This window comes from Eriocheir sinensis, chromosome 35, assembly GCF_024679095.1.
Source record: "Eriocheir sinensis breed Jianghai 21 chromosome 35, ASM2467909v1, whole genome shotgun sequence".
Taxonomy (NCBI): domain Eukaryota; kingdom Metazoa; phylum Arthropoda; class Malacostraca; order Decapoda; family Varunidae; genus Eriocheir; species Eriocheir sinensis.
Window position 1 is genome coordinate 4,208,513 of NC_066543.1, and position 19,412 is coordinate 4,227,924.

General features: G+C 43.6%; 1 protein-coding gene across 1 annotated transcript in view; it reads right to left on the reverse strand.

Moving 5' to 3' along the window:
* Positions 1–18,972, reverse strand: part of LOC127007274 (5'-nucleotidase-like) — a 73,716-nt gene extending 54,744 nt beyond the window's left edge. The window contains exon 1 of the mRNA XM_050878045.1: positions 18,714–18,972. The gene's annotated coding sequence lies outside the window, so the exon portion shown is untranslated. The remainder of the gene's footprint in view (positions 1–18,713) is intronic.
* Positions 18,973–19,412: the final 440 nt, after the last annotated feature.

A 19,412-nucleotide genomic window follows, 5' to 3' on the forward strand; every position in this document is an offset into this window, starting at 1 on the left:
GTGTGACAATCATTATCATTATTATTCTCGGCCCTCAATAATTTGCTGCATAATAAAGACGTTTTTTCCACATACTTCAACCTCTATCTGATGTTAGTCTCATCTATCTCCTTCAGCAATGGTTCTAATTTCATTCTACAATTCCTGGGTTGTCACTGAATTACTTTGGTTGTCCATCTTCTATTAGTTCTAGATTTAATATGATCTGCACAAGTCCATTCTCTCAGGAGCAGTAAGTAGCGGGCTTTTTTTTCATTATTTTTTTTTTTACGCCCTTGCACTGTCTCCTCTGCTGTTAAAAAAAAAGCCTTGTTACCGTTATATATTATTCTACCTTTGTTTATTCTCTAGTCCATTTCTTGCTCTTCTTTATTGCCATTTTACCTTCTTTTATCCTTTATATATGCCTAAGTCTGTTTCTTCCTTTTTTTACTCCCGTTATAGCTTCTTCAAACTTTATCTGTTCCTTATGCCTTGGTGCCGGTATAACTAATTCAACCTTTGTATAATCTCTAGTGGTCCATTTCTTATTCTTCAATGTCATTCTAACTTCTTCAGCCTTTATCTGTTCCCTAGTTCATGGCACGCTTTCTGTCTCTCCAAAATAGACTGTGGCCTCCCTAAAAGACGCAAACAACACGGCAGAAAGAAAACCAACACCTCGAAATATACGCGATATGAAGATAGTTTCCAATCATTGCAGAAAGAAAACCTGGTGAGTGGATTCCCGAGACTATAACCTTACTCGTTAACTACAAAACAATAGACTGTGGCCTCGCTGGAACACAAAACAACACGGCAGAAAGAAAACCAAAAATCTGAAAAATTAAGCGATATGAAGATACAGTTTCCAATCATTCCACAAAGATAACCTGGTGAGTAGATTCCTGAGACTATAACCTTACTCGCTAACTGCAAAAACAATAGACTGTGGCCTCGCTAAAGCAGAAGCCTTATCAAAATGTATTACTAGACTATTAAAACCATACTTGCTAACTACAGAAAAATAGACTGTGGCCTCTCTAAAGCAGAAGCCTTATCAAAATGTATTACGAGACTACTAAAACCTTGCTTGCTAACTACAGAAAAATAGACTGTGGCCTCGCTAAAAGACGCAAACAATACGGCAGATAACCAAAACCCAAATAAAACGAAATGTGGAGGTATAGTTTAAAGTCAACATCGCACAAAGATAACCTGGTGAGTGGAATCCCGAGACTCTAATCTACAAAAAGAAGAATTGTTGCCTCGCTAAAAGATAAAAGCAACACGGCAGATAACCAAAACAATACGAAATGTGGAGGAACAGTTTCAAGTCATCGCGCAAAGATAACCTGGTGAGCGGAATCCCGAGACTCTAATCTTACATAACAGCTACAAAAAGAAGAATGGTTGCCTCGCTAAAAGATAAAAACAACACGGCAGATAATCAAAACAATACGAAATGTGGAGGAACAGTTTCAAGTCATCGCGCAAAGATAACCTGGTGAGTGGAATCCCGAGACTCTAACCTTACATAATAGCTACAAAAAGAAGAATTGTTGCCTCGCTAAAAGATAAAAGCAACACGGCAGATAACCAAAACAATACGAAATGTGGAGGAACAGTTTCGAGTCATCGCGCAAAGATAACCTGGTGAGTGGAATCCCGAGACTCTAATCTTACATAACAGCTACAAAAAGAAGAATTGTTGCCTCGCTAAAAGATAAAAACAACACGGCAGATAACCAAAACAATACGAGATGTGGAGGAACAGTTTCAAGTCATCGCGCAAAGATAACCTGGTGAGTGGGTTCCCGAGACTCTAATCTTACATAACAGCAACAAAAAAGAGTCGCTGCCTCGCTACAAGAAGAAAACAACACGGCAGATAACCAAAACAATACGAGATGTGGAGGAACAGTTTCGAGTCATCGCGCAAAGATAACCTGGTGAATGGGTTCCCGAGACTGTAACCTTACTTGCTAACTACAAAAAAACAACAAAAAAAAGACTGTGATAGGATACATTGGACTATTTAGACCATCTTGTAAGGGCTGCCCATACAAGCCCAGCCAATCACAGCGCTACATTCACAGCTCGACTCCCAAGTTGAGGTTGCATAAAAGTAAACGATAGAGACATAATAACCAAATGCATGATATTATATACAACAGCTGTCAATGTAACAAGCAATCAAAGAGGCAGCTTCTAGAGAGTAGATTGTTGCTATATGCTAGTGAATTTTAATAAGCCAAGCAAAAATATCGGAGAAATTAACATAAATGGGTAATTGATATATAGAAAGCATTAGGGAGCTAAAGCACCTAGTCCCCCCAGAAATTACGGCCCTGTTTTAACTCCAATACCTTTGAACTCCGCTACCTTTATCTCAACGGCCCAATAAATTTTCCCCTTCCACTTTTCTTCACTAAATATTCTCCCCTTCCTCTCCCCTTTTGAAATATTCTCCCTTCCCCTTCCTTTCACTGCATATCATCCCCTTCCTCTCCCCTTCACTGCATATTCTCCTCCTCCCTCCATTACATATCCTCCTCGATCGGCGCGCCCTGCACCCCAAGTCAGCCTCCCCTGCATCGCCGCTGCTGTCGTAATCCTGTGTCACATGCTCTTGGTCACGAAGTTTGGGAAAGCTGCCGCCGCCCAGTCTCCGGAAGGTCACGCGGCTCGGCTCAGCGACGGGGAGGAGAAAGGTGAGGGGTAGGTAGGGGAGGATGAGGGCGGACATGGTGGGGGCATGGTAGGGGAGAGAACGAGGAGGAAGGAACGGAGGGAAAGGTGACAAGATCGAGGAGAGTGAGAGATGAAGAGTCGGAGAATAAGAAAAGGAGAATGAAGCAAGAAGGGGATACTGGGTAGGGGAGGGGAGGAAGAGGAGGAGTCTCGGAGAAAGGGGAGTGGTGAGGGGTTGGGGAAGGGGAGTGATGGGGGCTTGGGGAAAAACCAGCTCTCGAGGGAAGGTCACTGGGAACATGCATTTCAAAAGTTTCGAAAAATGTGTTACCTGTTTGATTTAACGGCACTTTTTATCTGTCTGAGGTTAAACACACACACACACACACACACACACACACACACACACACACACACACACACGTCGAGTGATTTAAAATACTTCAAAGCTTTACGAATGTAGTTCCCTTTAAATTGTTGATGACTGATTAAACGTCACGAACGGAATTCACGGTGCAAAACAAAGCAAATATATTCAGACTGGATCTTTTTTTTTTTTTCACCAACGTCGCTATAGGATAAAATCGAATACGCTCCTCTCGCCTTCAAGGATTCAGTGCAACACAGCTGATTCGTTTGAGAAGAAAAGAAAAACTCAGCCTCCATTTCCTCCACCTAACATTCGCCAAGGCCAAAGAAATGCAACGTCATGGCGGCTGTTTGATGTCATAAATTCTGTGGTTTGAACATCTATAAAAATATCTGTCTCTCTCACTCCGTTTCTGTCTCTGTTTATACGTCTTTTTTTTACAGCAAAGGAGACAGTTCAAGGGCGTAAAGAAAAATATAAAAAAGCCCGCTACTTACTGCTCCTGAATAGAGGTCAAAGGAGCGGCCAAAAAGAGAGGTCAATTTCGGGAGAAGAGGTGTCCTGATACCCTAAATCTGTCTGTCTCTCTCCATACACACAAACAAGCATACATACATACATACATACATATACAGACAGACAGTATTGCACACACCTTTACAGTTGCAAGGAGGAGGAAGGGGAGGCAGGCTGAGGCAGGTCAAGGCACGAACGCAGTCAGGCAACACCAGTCAGATCGAGACACGGCGGCCTTGCAACGAACGCGGCACATTCCCTTCCTTGTGTGTGTGTGTGTGTGTGTGTGTGTGTGTGTGTGTGTGTGTGTGAACTCCGCTACCTTTATCTCAACGCTCCAATAAATTTTCCCCTTCCACTTTTCTTCACTAAATATTCTCCCTTTCCCCTTGTGTGTGTGTGTGTGTGTGTGTGTGTGTGTGTGTGTGTGTGTGTGTGTGTGTGTGTGTGTGTCCCGACGAGCAAGCGCGGGGATCTCTAATGCTTAATTGAGCTCCGGTTTGACGGCTTTTTACTTAGTCCACGCCCGGTGTAGCATTTGCGACCGAGGTGACTTCATATGTGACTTTTAACATATATATAAATAAAAAAAATATTAAGTAGATAAATAAATGAATAAGTAAGTAAGTAACCAGTTCTCAGAGGTGTTCGTATAATCTGTTTCTGAATATAATGCGTCTATTCTTTTGAGTCAGTAATGTTTTTCAGTAACTACTAACGTCATCTCCCGTGAGTAGTTTTAGGTCTTTGCAGTCTTTACCTTCAGCTTTTCAATGTTGCAAATAAGTAAGTAAGTAACCAGTTCGCAGAGGTGTTCGTATAATCTGTTTCTGAATATAATGCTTCTATTCTTTTGAGTCAGTAATGTTTTTCAGTAACTACTAACGTCATCTTTCGTGAGTAGTTTTAGGTCTTTGCAGTCTTTACCTTCAGTTTTCCAATGTTGCAATCCCACCCCCGACCTGTCTCCTGGCGGCTGGCTGTCACGTGATGTTCTTCCCCGCATTAGCATAAATATGATTATACTGGCAGAGAGAATCACCGAGTCCCTGTGTGTACAAACATGGTACTGCTATATTGCAACACCGCATCTACCTCTCTCTCTCTCTCTCTCTCTCTCTCTCTCTCTTTACATGTCTATTGATTTATCTTTCTTCAATCACAGGGTATCAGGACATCTCTCCTCCCGAAATTGACCCCTCTTTCGGCCACCTCTTTGGATTCTTTTTGGGAGCAGGGAGTAGCGGGCTTTTTTTTTTTTTTTTTAATTATTGTATCCTTTTTTTGTGCCCTTGAGCTGTCTCCTTTGTTGTAAAAAAAAACCTACCTATCTCTTTTATTCACATCTTCCCTACCTTTTCGCTTCCTAGACTTGCAAGCATCAGTCTACAGTCTACACCTTTATGCCGCTACCACAACATCCCTTCTCTACACACCTACACTCTCCTCTCTCCTTCCCAGCTTCATAACGTGCAACCATCCCACGCAGCGGCGGACGGCAGCGGCTTGCGCGAACACTCCCTCCAGGTAGCCATGAATGAAAGGCACACGGGACCTCCTCAATAGCCCGTGCGTTGCTGTTTGCTTGTCAGGACGCGAGGGCGGGTGTTACGGGATAAGAACCGCAGACTATTACACAGGCAAGCATCGTCCGGGAGTTTTTGCTTAGTCAACACACACACACACACACACACACACACACATGCACACACACTCTGACACTCTCCCTCTCCCCCCCCCCCCCTCTCTCTTCCCGCCCCTCAACCTTATATGCACTTCCCACCCCGTCCTTCCCGTTTAGCCGGTCTGGGAAGAGGATATCCTGACCGCCAGCCATCTCATGCGTAGTGGAGTCAAAGTCGTGCATTGAGCAAGGCTGCCCATAGAGAGAGGAGGCACCCTTACCCCCCCCCCCCTGTGGAGAAAGAGCTTACATAAGGGACACAGGAGTTGTTTCTATCCGCTGTGGGTGTGTACAGACGAGTGGAAGGAGGATATCCTGTGTTCGTGGTTGCAACAGTGTGAGAGGTACACTTCCCTGGGTCCCATAGCCTCATAAACAAGTCATTGAGAGAAAGACGGTGAAGCAACACAGCGAACAGAGATTAAAATGATCGAAAAATTAAAACAAAAAAAGCAAGAGGTCAGGTCAGCGACGCAACACAACACAACGAACACAAAAACGAACACTTTCATCTCCAGTGTTGGTCCATACGTCCCTCGGCTTACCCCGTTTTTGTGTGTTGTTTTTCATCGTTGGTGTTTGTGTTGCAGCAGACGCCTTGCAGTCGTACCCAGCGAGAGAGAGAGAGAGAGAGAGAGAGAGAGAGTAGGGGGGGGGGAGAAAGACACAGACAGACAAAGACACCAATCAATATAACAAATAAATAAACAAATAAATAACGAAAGGAAGAAAGAAAGAAAAAAAGAAAGAGAGGGGCGGAGGGAAGGGGTGAAAATGAGGATGAGGAAGGGAGATGATGCTAATAGAGTAAGAGAGAGAGAGAGAGAGAGAGAGACAAGTGAGGGAGGTGCCCGATGAACGATAACTACACCAGAACAACGATCGAATCTACACCATACAACTGTACACTCCTGCTGTCTTTCCTTCTCCCCCACCTGTGCACCTTCGCCACTAACCCACTTCCTCTTCTTACTGTACCCTTGATTAAAAAGAAAAGGTGAAAGAGGGCAAGAGAAGGGAGAATAAGAGAGAGGGGAGAGGAGGGAGGGAAGGAAGGAAGGAAAAAGTAAAAATTGGGATGAAAGTAGGTAGAGAAAGAGTGAGGGAGGGGAAGAGAAATTTTGATAAGAGTGGAATAGAGGGAAAGGGAGAGAAGAGGGAAGAGGAAGGAGGGGCGGAATGGGAGGTAAAAAATAAAACAAAAGGGAGAGGAATGAAAAAAAAGTAAAAAGAAAGTGAGGAGAAAAAAGTAGTTTATAAAGAGTGGAAATACAGAGATAGGAGGTAGAGGAGAGAGAACATGAGATAGGAGAGGAGGAAGAGAGAGAGAGAGAAAGAGAGAGAGAGAGAGAGAGAGAGAGAGAGAGAGAGAGAGAGAGAGAGAGAGAGAGAGAGAGAGAGAGGAAGGGAGGGAATGGAAAATAAAAATAAAATAAAAAGGGAAGTGATGAAAGATGGTATAAAAAAAAGGAGATGGGAAGGAAAGAGTTTACAAGGAAAATGGAATACGAAGACGGGAGATGAAAGAGAGAAAATACGAAATAAGAGAAGAGAAAAAAAATGGAGAGAGAGAGAGAGAGAGAGAGAGAGAGAGAGAGAGAGAGAGAGAGAGAGAGAGAGAGAAATTAATATTGAGAGGGATAATATCAGGTGGGGAAAAAAGTGTGAGAAAGGGGAAGAGAGAGAGTTTCCAGAGTAGGTTAAAGAGAGGGGAGGGTGGAGGGGAGGTATAATAGGAGGGAAGGAGGGAGGGAGGGAGAGAATGGGGAGTATGGTGGAGATAATGAAGGTGAAGAAGAGGGTGAGAGTGAGGGAGAGTGAGTGAGAACCGAGTCTTGCTTCAGCACGCCGCCATGACTCTCTCTCTCTCTCTCCTCCGGTCTGACATACCCCTTTAGGTCAACCAGTCCGCCCATCCCGCCCCTCCAGCCACCCCAGCAGCCAGATCGAACCCTTCCCGCCCACACTCAAGGCTCTCCGTTGTATCCAATCCGTGCCGACGAAGCTTTCAGAATGTTCCAACTGCGTGTATACCTTGCGAGGAGGAGATACACATACATAGATAGATATAGGCGGTAGGCGGTGGCTGAGCTGGTAGCGTACTGGGCCCACATTCACCGCGTGATGGACGACGCTGGTTCGAATCCCCACGCTACCACCTCGGATTTTTCAGTCACCGCCAAGTGGCTTAAAACTACCCACATGCTGTCCTGAAGACCACCCATCAACCCGGACTCTAGAGGAAGCCGTCCAAGCGAATCAAGAACGAGTTCCGGGGGGCAGCATGAGCCAATGCAAGATGGCGCCACTATAAACACTCGCCTGCGCCAGAACGGGCTGGGGCGACCATCAGGCTCCACCTGGAAGAAGCCTTGGGCCGACCATCAGGCCCCACCGGGAAGATGCCTACCGGCGCAATAGGCAGCGACGTAAAAAAAAAAAAAAAAAAAAAAAAAAAAAATACTTAGATATAGATGGATAGATAGATAGATGGATGGATAGATAAAGGGAGAATTTTTTGACAAAGACGAAGAGTGCGCCACCTTCCTCCCTCCTCCCTCTCCCCCCCATAAAGAATACCAATGGCAGTTTTCAACCATCGCACAAATGTTGGAATAATACCCAGATCCTGTCCCACGCTCTCCCGCTGGCCTGCTGAGATACTACTGCAATACCGACAGCCAGCACCCCAACGACAAACGCTGCTGCCCCGCCATCAACCAGAAGGCCAGGATCTGCTATTAGGTGTTAGGTTACTAGAGTCGTGACGGAATGAATTGGAAAGCTGTAGTCATTAAAACGATTTCGGTCGAGAGGAGCAGATAGAAACAGCATCGGCCAATCAAATCATATATATATCACGGCAACCACTTCTTTTTTTTTTACAACAAAGGAGACAGCTCAAGGGCACAAAAAAGTAAACAATAATAAAAAAAGCCCGCTACTCGCTGCTCACAAAAAGAATCCAAAGAGGTGGCCTTAAACTAAAATAAGACAAAAATTCGTCCACTTCACGAACGGGTTAATTGAGGCCGTCTACAAGGCTCTTCAAGATAGTCTACCCGGCAATAAGGGCAGCACCTTCTAATATTTTTTCTATTTTATTTTATTTATTTATTTATATTGGTGGTGATGCAACTTTTAATATGCGTAAGGTGAGTTGATGTTCTTATAGGTGTATCGTTTCAACATATAAAGCGCACCCGTTAAGAATTTGTGATGATTTTTTGTTATTGTTATTATTATATCATTTTATTATTAAGAGATGAAACAGGTAGAGAGGAAGGAATGCGGACACTATAAGCCGCCTCTTCAACAGCCCCGAAACACCTGAGACCCCGAGAAAGAGAGAATGAGAGTGAAAGCGACGAGAGAGAAAGAGAACAAGAGTACGGAAAATTCTAGACATGCAAGGACAAAAGGGTATACGGTAATAAATATCTTAAAATACACATGAACGGAGACACCACAGCGGACTTATCATTGTCATTATCTGTTCATGTGTCAGGGTGTGTGAATGTGCCGCAATCAACGTATCTTTTGGTCATTTCACTTTCATCACTAGTCCGCGTGCTCTTTCGTAACGCTGGGGCGGGGGACGAATGATAACGGAGTGTTTTTATCGCTGTGGTTGTGTTCAGACCGCAGCGATGAGAGTGGCGAGTGAAATACCTAAGCGGCGAGGGAAGGTAACTTTGCACTTGTCAGGCACAGGTGAGATTCGTGATGTATTTTCGTGTGATGGAAAGATTGTTAAAAGTATCTATCTACCTAATTCTTGAAACGATACCTACGTCCTCAAACCCTTTACCTAATACTTCAAGCAATATCTACGCTCTCATATCCAAACCTTCTCTCTAATACTGCAAGCCATATCTACGTTCTCAAACCTTCTACCTAATACTTCAAGCAATGTATATGTTATCAAACCCTTTACCTGATACTTCAAGAAATAACTACGTCCTCATACCTTCTACCTAACACTTCAAGCAATATCTACATCCTCATATCCTCTACCTAATACTTGAAGCCATAACCAAGTCCTCCTACCTCCTACCTGATACTAACTACATCTTCATACCTTCTATTTAACACTTCAAGCAATATCTACGTCCTCAAACCTTCTCCCTAATACTGCAAGCAATATCTACGCCCTTATGTCTTACTCCGGGCCAACGCTCAAAAAAATGTACCTACCAATTCATTTTATAGAGAGGAATGAGTCAAGCTCGTATGGCCCGCTCGTGTGTGTGGGCGGTGAGAAGGAGAGATGGACAAGCCTCCTCGCCAGTCAAGGCTTAAAGAGATAGCCTCGTCCGCAGACCTTGCTACGGACGGACCCACGAACATCCCTTCCTTCCTCCCTCCCTCACAACCCCGCCAGTTACGCAACCGAGACACAACGACGCGCTTTGGTATGCTACGGCGCAGTGAATGGGGGGCAACGTTACCAACACAAGCTGCCTGCCTTTGTTATCTTCTCCGTGCAATGTTACCACCCCAAACTGTCTACCTGAGTATCTTTTTTTTTTTTAACACACACATAAGCCCTCTACCTTTTATAGCTTTTCCAAACAATGTTACCACCACAAGCTGTCTATCTTCATGTATTTTCCTGTTACTATTACAAGCTGTCTGTGTATTTTATTTTAACAGTATTACCACCACACGCTGACAAACTTTACATCTTTTTCTCAAACAGTATTACCACCATAGGCTGTCTACAAGTGTGTGTATTTTTTTTTTTCAAACAATGTTACAATCTTAAACGATCTACCTTTAATCCTCGGCAATTCAGGATAATCATTCATATTTTACCTTGAGAGAGAGAGAGAGAGAGAGAGAGAGAGAGAGAGAGAGCGAGCGAGCAGGAAGCGAGACGGTATAGCCACGCGCGAGTCTATACGCTGTCCCCTATCGGCTTGCTCGGCTGGCTGCGCGACCCTGACCCCATTCCCTCCTTCAGCCCGCCAGCCGTTTGTTACGTCGGCACCAGATGGGAATCAAGGCCACTTCCAGCCTCCCTATGGTGAAGCAAGAGAGATTAGGAAATTCAGTGACGCGAGGCAGGTTACGGAAGAGAGATTGGGATAGGGTTGGTACACGGGTGGGTGAAGTTGCGTATGACTGTGTAAGATAAATAGATAGATAGATAGACAGTGATTTACATAGATACTCAGAACCACACAGACCCTATGGTTTAGACTAGGTGGGGTGGTTAGTCGTTGAACCTTAGTGAAATTACATAATAACGTCTAGTGGCCACCAACACTTTGCATTTCTACCTCAGCGAATATTATGGTAAAGTGGCGGTCGAGATTGTTTTAAAATGAGATAATCGTGTTGACTAAGAGAGAGAGAGAGAGAGAGAGAGAGAGAGAGAGAGAGAGGAAGAGAGGGAAGAAGAAAGAGAAGAAGCAGTACAGGAGCCAGGGCGAGGGACAGGAGGGGAGGAAGGGAGAACGGGAGGGAGGGAGGGAAGAATATTCAAACATGTCTTTCTTCTACCCACTCAACGTCTCCTTCACGACCATTATACCTTGACAACTGACAGGCAGCCACACACGTCCTTTATGAACCCTGACTGGGATTTAAATCTCGGTAGCTAAGAACGTAAGCTGAATATTTACATGCACGTCTTCCCCTCCGTCTCGTCTGACACCCCATCACTCCTCTCTCTTCCTCTTCTCTTCTCTCTTTTACCGCCAAGACAGGAAAAATTCGGTAACTGAAGATGCAAGCTGATTTTTCCCTATCTTTTTATCTGCCTCTTCTCCTTTCAATCCTCTCTCGCCCTTTCTTTGCCTCTTCCTCTCGCTCTCTTTCTTCCTCTCTTTTACCGCCTAGACAGCGAAATTTTGGTAACTATACAATGCAAGCTGATTTTTCTCACTTATTTTTTTCTCCTCCTCTTCTATCACTCATCTCTCGCCCTCTCTTTGCCTCTTTCTCTGTTTATTCTCTCTTCCTCTTTCTCCTCTCTTCCTCTCTTTTGCCGTCTAGACAGCTAAACCTCGATAATTGAAGAATGCAAGGTGAATTTTCGGACCTATCTCTTTCTCCACATCTTCCAACCTCACTGAGACTTATCGCTCCTCTTCGCCCTTTCCTTTGCCACGAGATTGACAGCTACACTTCGGTAAATATAAAATGCATGCTAATTTTTTCTCATCTATCTCTCTCACCGTCTTTCCAATCTCTTCTGACACCTTATGTATCCTCTCTCTCTCTCTCTCTCTCTCTCTCTCTCTCTCCCTCTTCCTCTCTTTACCACTAAATTAACGGCAAAATCTCGGTAGCTGAGGACGCATGGTATATTTACGCTCCCCTTCCTCCCTTCCTTCCTATATTAACTAAAGCACGTAGTATTTCCCCTCACCTCTTCTCTCCCCTTCTTCTACCGCAACGGCTTTCAATTTATTCTTTTTCGTCATCTTTCTGCCTCGCTAATGCGCATCCCAGGTCCAGTCCATTAGCGGCGCGGTAGGGAACAGTTCATATTGGAAGCTGTAACTTGCTGCCCTTCCAATATTCCTTTTTTTCCTTCCTTCCTTCCTTCCTTCCTTCAGTACATTATGCCATTTATAACTCCCTTGCACCACCCATGAATCACTTTAATTTCGAAAGACTCATGACAGCGCAATAGGCTACGACGTAAAAAAAGAAAAAAAAAGAAAAAAAAGAAATGAGGTTGATTGCGTGTAACTGTTCTCTCGCGCCCTTTCCCTTTTCTTTGAGTGTGTGTGTGTTTTTCTCATACACCTTCCGCTGCCCCGCCCTTCTTTTCTCTATGCTTACATCCTCTCCTTCTCCTCTCCCTATGTCCAATACTCTCCTCTTTCCACAAATACACCTTTCGCTTCCCCTCCTCCCTCTATGCTGACATTCTCCCCTAAACTCTCTCCCTATATTCAACACTCTTCTTTCCACACATACACCTCCCGGAAAAGAGAGGGAGAGAGGAGAAAGAGAGAGAGGAAGAGGCAAAGAGGGGGCGAGAGAGAAATGATAGGACGCAAAAGAGAGGGAGAGAGGAGAAAGAGAAAGAGAAGAAGAGGCAAAGAGAAGGGGAGAGAGGAATGATTGGACAAGAGGCGAAGAAAGAGATAGGGAAAAAATTAGTTTGTATTTTTCACTAATTAAGGTTTTGCCCTGAACTCTCCCTATGTCCAACACTTTCTATTTCCACACATACATACACCTCCCGCTTCCCTTCCTCCTTCCTTCATATACTTAAACACCATGCCTTAAACTATCCCTATGTCCAACACTTTCTTATTTTCACACATTAGTATACCTCCCGCTCCCCCTCCCTCCATATTTAAACACCATGCCCTAAACTCTCCCTATGTCCAACACTTTTTTCTTATTTCCACACACACACCTCCCGCTCCCCCTCCTCCTCCCTCCATACTTACACCATCCCCTGTTACTTAGTTCAGGTCCTTATACGTCTCACTGAAGGTGCATCTCAGGTCAAGGTGATAGAAATAACATAACGTTTAACTGCCTGCATGGCCTCACACTTTCTTATTTCAACAGCATGCACCTCTCTCTCTCTCTCTCTCTCTCTCTCTCTCTCTCTCTCTCTCTCTCTCTCTCTCTCTCTCTCTCTCTCAGCTGTAGGGTTATGTATGCCTCTGTAATGCTGTATATTGGCATGAACCACTTAATTAGAAGCCTTTACTACCTGTATATATTCAAAACTTTCATATTTCCACACAAACACCTCTCTTCCTCCCTTCCAGCTTCTACCTATATAGTTTTCCCCGTTGTCAGTTCAGGGTTATGTATACGCTTCTTTCAATACAATATAGTGACACGAATGAGTTATAATAGAAGCCATAACTGCTTCTATATACTCAGCACTTTGATATTTCCACACAAACACTTCTCTTCCTTCCTTCCAGCTCCTACCTATATAGTTTTCTCCGTTGTCAGTTCAGGGTTATGTTTACGCTTCTTTCAATACAATATAGCGACACGAACGAGTTATAATAGAGGTCTTAACTGCCTCTATATGCTCAACACTTTTATATTTCCACACAAAAACTTATCTTCCTCCCTTCCAGCTCCTACCCATATATAGTTTTTTTTCCGTTGTCAGTTCAGGGTTATGTATGCGTCTGTAATGCTGTATATCGCCATGAACCAGTCATAAGAGAAGCCTCAAACTCCCTGTACACACCAAAAGCATTCTGGTTTTGACTGGTATGGTGGAAGGCAGAAGAGCAAGAGAAAGACAGAGAGAGAAATTTATGGATGGTGTGACGAGAGTGGCGGGAGGACATCTTAAGCCGGCTGCTGAGTTGTTGCAGCTAATAAGAAACAGAATCAGGTGGCGCTCCATGGTCCTGCTGGTGGATACGGCGCGTCAGTAAGATAAGTAACACACACACACACACACACACACACACACACACACACACATCTCTCCCCCTTCCTCCCCTACCTGCAGCCTCTCCCACTTCCAATGGTCCAGGGTCACGCACAGCTCTCTAATAATGGTTTAGTATCGCAGGTCAAGGTTCCCCGCGAGCGTCCATTGCACAAGAATATTAATAGTGGAACTCAGCGCAGGAGACCATAGACTGAATATACGGTAAGTGGAATATCCGGACACTTGAAGCGAAATGATTGGGGGAAAATTCAGTAATGATAAAACTTGACTTGGAGGTGACAGGAGTTAGGCAGAGAGAGAGAGAGAGAGAGAGAGAGAGAGAGAGAGAGAGAGAGAGAGTTGATATGAAGATAACTGAGGTTGGTTTGGTGATTACTGGAACTGATTTGGTGATAGGTAAGTGGAGTTGATTTAGAGATTGCTGGAGTTGATTTGGTGATAAGTGGAGTTGATTTGGAGATTGCTGGAGTTGATTTGGTGATAAGTGGAGTTGATTTGGAGATTACCGGAGTTGATTTGGTGATTACTGGAACTGATTTGGCGATAAGTGAAGTTGATTTGGCGATTAATGAAGTTGATTTGGTGTTAACTGAAGCTAAGACAACTACGGACAGGAGAGGAATGTTTTGAAAGAAGATTTGGAAATAACTCGAGAAATGAAAGGCAAGTAAAGAAAACTGTGAACAGGAGAGGAATGTTTAGAGAGGGGAGATGCCGACATGGAGATCAGTGGAGTAAGGTAAGAAAACTTGGGTTATACGTGAGAGATTTATTACATGTGGAAAACTGAAGATAATTTGACGGGAAGACACAAGGGAACAGTGCCAAGGGAAAACAAGAGGAAAAGCGATAACAGGAAAGGGAAAACAAACAAGAGAGATGAAAAAAAAGACATAAGAAGAAAGAAAAGGAAAGAAAGGAAATCACAGGTGGATGACCCTTACTCTTATAAACAGACGCTATACACAAACGATGATTTCTCACTATCACTTCTCAGGTTATCTGCCCCTCACATCCTGCGGAAAGCCCCGTCAATGCTAACTCAACACAGTCCGCTTTTCCGTAACCGCAAGAAGCTCTGGGCGAGTGTAGGACATCACTGACACACTCTCTCTCTCTCTCTCTCTCTCTCTCTCTCTCTCTCTCTCTCAGTGGGGCGTGGTCACAGCAGCATCTTGAGGCCACCTTCGGACTCTTTTCTTAACACCCAACACACGGGACCAGCGGAGAGAAAAATAAGGTCAGGGAGACTCATAACAGACACACCTGTGCTGCCGGTGTGACCAAATGGTGAATAAAAGAAAACGGGAGCTGATCTGATGGGTAATAAGAGTTGTAGGAGAGAACGGGAACTGAACGTAAGGGTTGTGATGTGATGACAGAAAATGGGAACTGAATTTTTGGGTTGAGAGAAAATGAGAACTGAACTAATGGGTTGTAAGAGAAAACGGGAACTGAATTGATGCGTAGTGATGTGATGAATGAGAGAAAATGGGAACTGAATTAATGGGTTGTGAGAGAAAATGGGAACTAGGAACTGAAAGGGTTGTAAGAGAGTGGGAACTGAACTAATGGGTTGTGAGAGAAAATGGGACCTGAACTAATGGGTTGTGAGAGAAAATGGGAACTGGGAACTGAATGGGTTGTAAGAGAAAATGAGAACTAAATTAAGGGGTTGAGAGAGAAAATGAGAACTGAACTAATGGGTTGTGATGTGATGACTAAGAAAATGGGAACTAAATCGACTGTGAGAGAAAATGGAAATTGAACTAATGGGTTGTAAGAGAAAATAGGAGCCTAACAAATGGGTTATAGGAGAAAATGGGACCTGAACTAATGGGGTTGAGAGAGAAAATGGGACCTGATCTAATGGGTTGGGAGAGAAAATGGGACCTGAACTAATGGGTTATAGGAGAAAATGGGACCTGAACTAATGGGTTATAGGAGAAAATGGGACCTGAACTAATGGGTTGAGAGAAAATGGGAACTGAACTAATGGCGTTGTGATGTTGGTGATTGAAAGAAAATGGGTAATGGGTTATGATGCGGTGAATGAAAGAAAATGGGTAATGGTTTATGATGTGGTGAATGAAAGAAAATGGGTAATGGGTTGTGATGTTGGTGAATGAAAGAAAATGGGTAATGGGTTATGATATGGTGAATGAAAGAAAATGGGTAATGGGTTGTGATGTTGGTGAATGAAAGAAAATGGGTAATGGGTTATGATGCGGTGAATGAAAGAAAATGGGTAATGGGTTGTGATGTTGGTGAATGAAAGAAAATGGGTAATGGTTTATGATGTGGTGAATGAAAGAAAATGGGTAATGGTTTATGATGTGGTGAATGAAAGAAAATGGGTAATGGGTTATGATGTGGTGAATGAAAGAAAATGGGTAATGGTTTATGATGTGGTGAATGAAAGAAAATGGGTAATGGTTTATGATGTGGTGAATGAAAGAAAATGGGTAATGGTTTATGATGTGGTGAATGAAAGAAAATGGGTAATGGGTTATGATGCGGTGAATGAAAGAAAATGGGTAATGGGTTATGATGTGGTGAATGAAAGAAAATGGGTAATGGTTTATGATGTGGTGAATGAAAGAAAATGGGTAATGGGTTATGATGCGGTGAATGAAAGAAAATGGGTTGTGATGTTTGCTTATCATTATCCGTTTCGAAGATAACGGATGTGCTTTATCAAGATTATATCACGTCTCGCTTTATCTAAGGAAAACATACTTATCATGAGTGTGCTAAGTTGTTATCTAGGGAAAAAACAGCAACTTATTTAACGTATTCATCATATATGTGTGTGTGTGTGTGTGTGTGTGTGTGTGTGTGTGTGTGTGTGTGTGTGTGTGTGTGTGTGTGTGTGTGTGTTTTATTTGTATGCTTTTGTTATTAATTGTGTTTGTGTGTTTGTTTTCGATGACTCGTATGCTTTTTTTATTTGTCTGTTTGTTTAAGCGTATCTCTATGTCTGTTTGGAGAGAGAGAGAGAGAGAGAGAGAGAGAGAGAGAGAGAGAGATTCAGGTGCCAGCATTAAGGCAATCTTGCTACACACACACACACACACACACACACACACACGGCAGACAGCATACGCATAATGGTGTATACATATCCATTCCCAAAGCGTAAATATCCGAGTTCAAGTATAAGTTTTGATATGTGCTATGAATGAATCTACTAACTCTCTCTCTCTCTCTCTCTCACTCTCTCTCTCTCTCGCTCTCTCTCTCTCTCTCTCTGACGCAAATCACTTTATTGTACACCCCCCCCCCTTCCCCCCTTCCAAAAAAACTGAGATTGACAGGAAACAAATAACGCAACTTAATAGCAATAAGGTATACCGTGGAGGAATAATTGTACTATCATCTTGCCTAACACTTTTCATAATTAATTAGGATTTTCACGCTTTTTCTATGATGCTTAATAGTTGTCGTGCTGTTTTCTTTATATGCGGTTCAGTGGTGTTATGGTTGACGAATACAAAAACGAAACATCAGAACACAAATGAAGTGTGGAGGAAAGAAGTGAGTAAGTTTTGACAGCAAGAAGGAAACAACAATAGAATCAGTGCAGACAAGAGAATGAACAGGATAATAAAAAAATAAAAATGTTGGGACAAGAAACAAGGCTGAATGAGAGGTTCAAACACACACTTTGATCCTAACTAAAAGGCAAGTGGGAGAAGAATATCAACGTTGTGACAGAGTGAAGAAAACAGCATGACTCAGCGTGGAGACAAGAGTGGGGAGAAGATAAAGAGTGAGAACGACAGTGACATTGAGGACTTTAACATCTTGAGGATAACAACGAGAAGGAACTAGAATGAATAGCGAAGACACTAATGAGAACAATATGGTCAGTGTGAGGACAGGAGTGAAGATGAACAAGAAAAGGAGGATATGACTCGACTTGTGCATCTTGGGGATAACAACAAGAAGGAACTAGAATGAATACCGAAGACACTAATGAGAACAAAGGGGTCAGTATGAAGACAGGAGTGAAGATGACAAGTAGAAATAGAGAGGACAGTTACAAGAAAGGGAGGATAAAATTAATATGACTAGACTTTTACATCTTGAGGATAACAACAAGAAGGAACTAGACTGAATAGCGAAGACACTAATGAGAACAAAGGGGTCAATGTGAAGACAGGAGTGAAGATGACAAGTAGAAATAGAGAAGGCAGTTGGAGAGATGACTGAACTTAGGAACGATGACAATAGTTCGAACAGTGGTATGAAGACAGGAGTGAAGAAGACAAGTGGAAATAGCGATCGAGGACAGTTGCGAGAAAGTGAGGATGATGATGAAAATTGAACTGAGGAACGAAGACGAGTTTGAAGACAAGAGTGCACGAGTGATGACGAGAGTTTGAAAAGTGAAGACAAGAGTGCAGATAGTGAGGACAGTTACGAGAAAGTGAGGATAACGATACAAATTGGAGCGAAGAACGAAGACAAAATAGTATGAAGACAAAAATGAAGACAAGAGTGAAGATAGCAAGGACAGTTTCGGCAGAGAGAGGAAAACGACGAAAAAGATTGAACTGAAAAACGAAGACAGCAAATAGTATGAAGTCAAGGGTGAAGAAAATACGTGTGTGAAGAAAAGGTGAAGACAAGAGTGAGGATAGAGAAGACAGTTAAGTGAGAATAATGAATAAGATTGGACTGAGGAACGGAGATAAGTAACGTGAAGACAAGGGTGAAAACAAAAGTGAAGAAAGAGAAGACAGATGTGAGAATAATGAATAAGATTGGACTAACGAAGACAAGGACGAAAGCATAAGAAAGGAAGAACACACAGAGATGGTGAAGGAAGTTACCACACACTAAGGATAACAATATGGAAGGAAGACAATAGCAGCGGAAGACGTTAAGTGGAGATAGGATCGAAGACAGGGGCGACACACACACGTATTATACTTGAAGACAAACCCATGGAGACATACGTGAAGACATTTTGAGGAACCCCAACCCATACGCAGCTTACCTCTCCCTCGTGACAGGTTAATGAGAGGTGTCACGTTCCCCTGCCGTGTTCACCTGACACTCACCTGGAGATACTGACGGGGGCGGTGGAGGAGGTGGAGGTGGCGGTTGTGGAAGTGGGAGTTGCTTTCTGCACTCACGACGCGAACATGAAGGCGAACCTCACTTAATACTGGCTTACACGCAGCAGTTTTCAATGTCCTAAAAAATTAAGCGTGAACATTTTGGCTCCGGAGGTTAATGACGACGCACGTGTGGACACTCTTGCGGGAGTTAGTATGTATTCTTCCACCCCTTGTGGCGCGGAGACTGGCAGGGGGCAGGGGATGGACCCGCCTCGGACCCCTGCAGCTGGGATCGATGCTCACAGATGCCACATGCCTTCACATTAGAGCACATTTAGCGTTAATAGCGGGAAAGCCAAACATTGCACATTAGTTTAGATACTCATTCTCGTCTCTCCGGCCTCTGCTCTAAATGTGTATGGATCTAGTGTGTTAGAATAATGAGTGGAGGGATAGTACTAAAAATCTCGTCTCTGGCAACGTTTTGATGCAATGCGTCCTGGCATGCGCAAAAGCGGATGTATATAAACGTTATCGGAATCAGAGTTAAAACCTGAGCCTCAAGGACATGACCCAAGCCTGAAGCACAGCAACCCTACAGTGTGTCACGCAAGGCTGCCCGCCCGCCGCCCGCCGCCCTGACAGCTGGCGGCGGGCGGCGATCGACTTTTCATCTGCGTGACCTTGGCGGGGTTAATA